The sequence below is a fragment of the Musca vetustissima genome, unplaced genomic scaffold, assembly GCF_032173495.1.
Source record: "Musca vetustissima isolate MV318-11 ecotype Yass unplaced genomic scaffold, APGP_CSIRO_Mvet_v1 utg234297, whole genome shotgun sequence".
In the NCBI taxonomy this organism is placed as follows: Eukaryota; Metazoa; Arthropoda; class Insecta; order Diptera; family Muscidae; genus Musca; species Musca vetustissima.
In genome coordinates, this window is record NW_026883754.1 from 1 (window position 1) to 5172 (window position 5172).

The 5172-nt window shown below is 36.6% G+C and overlaps 2 long non-coding RNA genes across 2 annotated transcripts; one reads left to right on the top strand and one right to left on the bottom strand.

Moving 5' to 3' along the window:
• Positions 1-1905: 1905 nt before the first annotated feature.
• On the bottom strand, positions 1906-2810 carry LOC133330780 (uncharacterized). Its single transcript, XR_009754359.1, has 2 exons — positions 2698-2810; positions 1906-2461 (listed from the first exon to the last, which is right to left on the bottom strand). It is a non-coding gene; the product is annotated as an uncharacterized LOC133330780 (long non-coding RNA).
• On the top strand, positions 2333-2814 carry LOC133330779 (uncharacterized). Its single transcript, XR_009754358.1, has 2 exons — positions 2333-2455; positions 2693-2814. It is a non-coding gene; the product is annotated as an uncharacterized LOC133330779 (long non-coding RNA).
• Positions 2815-5172: the final 2358 nt, after the last annotated feature.

The window sequence follows — 5172 nt, forward strand, 5'->3', positions numbered from 1 at the left end:
TTTACCAACTAAAATTTCATCAATCTGTCTGCAACACTTCGAAATATTCACCGGGGTAAAGGCGTCCTATGCGCACCAGAGAGACAGACAAACGGATATTTATAAATCGACTGCAAATTTTCTGAAACGGGCTTAGTCCAACGAAACCAAAAAGCCAAAAATCGATATTCCGAGGAGGCAAATATCTCCAAAACGTTACCCCATATTTTTAGTATTTTGAGGATTTCATTCAAATCTTTCTACTAAACATTAAAAATGTCGAACGAAGTGACTATATTTTTGCATTGAGATATAACTGCATTTTGACATTTCGGGACCATATCCTACACCTGATATAAAACCATTTTTTATACCCTTCACCATACATATGTTTGTAACAGGCAAAAGGAATCGAGATAGACCGTGGTTCCTTTTGAGAATATGCATAGAAACACTTTCTAAGTCGATTTACGCATGTCCGTCTGTCCGTCCATGTTAAATTGTAAACAAAGTACAGGTCGCATTTATTATTCGAATTGGATGAAATTAGACACAGCTCATTCATTTGGCCCAAGGACGAACCCTATTGAAATTGGGAAAAATCGGTTCAGATTTAGATATAGCTCCCATATATATTTTCGTCCGATTTAAGGTAAATGGTGCACCAAAGTCCCTAAATAACTTTCTATTTGCACGAAATTTGGCATAACGTACTGCATTGAGCCTAAATTGATGTCTGCCAAGTTTCGAGAAAATCGGTCCAGATTTAGATATAGCTCCCATATATAGTTTCGTCCGATTTAAGGTAAATGGTGCACTAAAGTCCCTATATATCTGTCGATTTGCACGAAATTTTGCACAGAGTACTGAATTAGGCCTAGAATGATGTCTGTCAAGATTCGTGAAAATCGGTCCAAATTTAGATATAGCTCCCATATATAGTTTCGTCCGATTTCATGTAAATGGTGACCAAAGTCCATATATATCTTTCGATTTGCACCAAATTTACCATAACATACTGAATTGAGCCTAAAGTGATGTCTGCCAAGTTTAGTGAAAATCGGTCCAGATTTAGACATAGCTCCCATATATAGTTTCGTCCGATTTCATACAAATGGTGCACCAAAGTCCCTATATATCTTTCGATTTGCACGAAATTCGGCGTATCGTACTGAATTGAGCGTAGAATGATGTCTGCCAAGTTTCGTAAAAATCGGTCCAGATTTATATATAGCTCCTATATAAAGTTTCGTCAATATATATCTTTCGCTTTGCACCAAATTTGGCATAACGTACTGAATTGAGTAATAGTCCTGTTTAATATACCCATAGTGGTGAAGGGTATCATATATTCGGCCCCGTCCGACTTTACTGCTTTCCTTACTGGTTTCTATGTTCAATTTTCCAACCATAGTGTTTGTAGTTTGATATATCGTTTGCATATGGCAGTAATTTACCATGACATAGCCCCCATAAAAGTTTGGATCAATTCTAAATAGTTAGAATGCCAACCTCATAGGGTAGTGTATAAAAGTTGTGCCCTGTCGAATTTAAGGGCATTTTTATTATTGATAAGTATTGGTAAATTCCTAAACGCATTTTTGCACTATAATTTATAATTTTTGACTCTTAGAGAATAAATGAATCCCTGGCAGAATAGAATAGCTTTACATTTAGTATACCACACATATTAAAATCCTTAAAAACCTAAACCCGAATAATAAAATTTTGAAATTAATTAAAGTCCAAGGGGCGAATATTTCAAATTTCAACCAATGTCAGTCGGGTGTAACGACATTTTAATATCCTCAGGTACAATTCTCAAAAGAACCGAGAGTCAGACCCTACCCATCGGAATTGATCAAAGAGGCTTCAAAGAGACAGGGTGTGATAAAAAAATACAACTTATTTTAAATTTTATTGAATAAAAACAAAAAATGTCGGAAATAGCATCAAATTTTAGAATAAGTTTAGATTTGTTCGAATTGGTCACCTTTAGCACGAATTATGGCCTTCAAACGGCCAATGAAACCGTCAGACACCATCACGAATGTTGCTCTGCGGTATTTTGGCCAATTCCCGGCGAAGCGCTTGCTTGAGGTGATCGACAATTTGGTATTTTTTTAGTGCCAACCTTGCTCTCTAAAATACTCCAGAAACAATAGTCCAACGGATTGGTTTCCGGAGATTTTGGTGGCCATTGTGCGATGGGAATGAATAGAGGAACCTCATTTTGTAACCATTCTTGGGTGGCGTGTGCTGAGTGCGATAGAGCTGAGTTCCGTTGGTATGTCCAAGGTCTGCAGCCAAAATGTTTGCGTGCCCAAGAGTAATTTCGCGATAATATTCTGCATTTATTTTGATGCCACGGTCGATTAATACGAGCGGATAGCGACCATCGACTGTTATGGCGGCCCACACCATCACCATGGCTGGCGCTTGAGTTCTGGCGGCCAACCGAAGGTGTAAATTTTCAGTTGACCTCTTTGGCGTGCTGCGTGCGATGGAGCTGAGTCCTGTTGGAATGTCCAAGGTCTGCGGCCAAAATGTTTGCGTGTCCAAGAGTAATTTCGCGATAATATTCTGAATTTATTCTGATGCCACGATCGATTAATACGAGCGGAGAGCGACCATCGGCTGTTATGGCGGCCAACACCATCACCATGGCCGGCGCTTGAGTTCTGGCGGCCAACCGAAGGTGTAACATTTTCAGTTGACCTCTTTGGCAAGTAAACACGATCATTTTGTTTGTTTAGGAACTGCTGGATAACGAATGTTTTCTCATCGGAGAAAACCAAATTCGGAAGTTCACCACTTTCGGCCAAGCGAAGCAAATCTTTAACTCTTTTGAGTATATTTTCTGTCTTGCACTTTTTGGAATTTCAATGACTTTACCCCGAGCTCCATTTTCGGCCACTGCGACGCCGGTTTCGATCAAGTCGCTTCTTTAATTTTCGAACCATTTTTACTGATGTTGCTGTTTTCTTCCGTTCACTTCCTTGACGTCGGGCTACGCTACCAACATCACGGCAACGAGCGGTGGTTCGAGACACAAAACATTTATTCACATATAAATGCTGGAGTGTTCTAATGATAGCCACTTGTGGTTATCCCGCCAAATATAAAGAAATCACACTATGACGCTTGAATTCCATCACGAATAACTTTTTTCCTGGAAAATTCTCAACAAAATGCTTTTGTACGCTTGTAAACAACATAATGAAATAATTATAACAGCTGTCGGACGAGTGGCTTAGAAATGGCAGCAGTCTAAAGTTGGTTGCAGTTTTTCATCTCACCCTGTATAACTTTAAAAAAATTAAAATTAATAATTAATTAAATTGTATCGAACTGAATTAATACTTGCCGTTGAGGTACATGATTGATTGAACTATATTGATTTTTACTACACAAAACCCTTTCAAAAGTATATCATTCAACAGTACACCAAAAACACTGGCATTTGTCTTTTAGATGACTGCGATTTGTCTGCCTATTTTTGAGATATTACCATTTTTGTAATTATATATTCCCATATCGGTATTTTCTCCATTAATGTAACATTATTTTTGGACAATTTGGCCTCTGTGGTTTGTCCAAGCAATAAAATTGCATGGTCGTCTGCCATTTAAGTGAATTTATTATTTCACGCGTATCGGACGCATACCGAATACAACAAATGGTAAAAAATCAATAACGTCACCTAAACATTTGTTGGTCATTTATTAAAGGCGAACACTAAAATACAATATTTACTTTTTTATTTATTTTTTTTTATACATGAAGTTTAACCATAAATAGTAAAATGTCAATGTGACAATAAATAATAGCCAAACTAATAATAACTAGCAAGTTGTCAGCGCAAAAATGTCATTATTGTTCTAGTTAAAATGATTTTTGGTAAGATATGAAATACTAGCGGCCATAATCTTTTGTTGGCTGTAATGTAAAATTTGTCTTAAACAATTACAATCACTTTAAGTGGAATGGATGATTGTAAGCGAACATGGAGTTTAATTATAAAACCTTAAATTATTTTCATATTAAAATTAAATTCTTTATTGGTGTAATATTTTGCAAAAATTCCTGTGTATCGGCAGTATTTCGAAATATTTCCCGACAATATTTTGTAATTTTTCTTGATATTAAATATTCTGATCATGGAAATTTCTACACACATAGCGTAAGAAATAACGAAGCAGATTTTTTATTTAATTTTTTTATGTTATGTAATTTTTTCCACAATTTGCCCTAAAATTGTCTCTATGTTGATATTATTTTTTTATAAATAAAGATATTTTATAGTTTCCTGCTACATGGAAAGGCGTCCATAAATTAACAACTAAAAAACAACTGGCAAAGAATTGAGGCAACATACGTAAGTACGTCCACATAGCTATCCCAGAATCACGGACATGTATGTCGGTCGGCATTATCTCAATGTTAGGCAACAGGTCGTCGTACATTTCTGCCGCCAAAGTGGCAAACAAATGCCAAACCTGTCTCTGTCGCATGATGCAAAGACGTTTTATCCCAATCAACGTACTTCTCTGGAGATACGTGCAACACGTTTTGTTGCTATTTTGTACACTAAACAAAAAAATCTGCATCATTCTATGCGTTTAGTAACTGTCGTAAATTTAACACTTTGGCTGTTGTTGTTTTTGCTATTATTGCATCATAGTTGTCCGTTTATGCCGATGTCATCGTCGTTCTTTTATTCATCCGCCTTGACGCGATGATAATGAGTGATGAAAACATGATTTGTTGTAGTTCGTAAATGTATATGCAGCCGATCTGCAGCCATAACGAAGCATCTTCTTTGAATGTTGGTCGGCGTGATGATGGCTTTCTAAATGGCATCGTGGTAGCATAATTAAGGACAGCTTCAGAGGATGTTTGCTATTTTTGTCTCTTGTCGCTTTTTGTGGGAGAGACTAGACAGTGGGACAATTGGATTTTTTAAATATATTTTTTCAGGGACTATCACAGTCATCCTAGGCGTGGATTTTTTAAATATATTTTTTCAACGACCATCACAGCCATAGGCGTGGATTTTTTAAATATATTTTTTCAACGACCATCACAGACATAGGCGTGGATTTTTTAAATATATTTTTTCAACGACCATCACAGACATAGGCGTGGATTTTTTAAATATATTTTTTCAACGACCATCACAGACATAGGCGT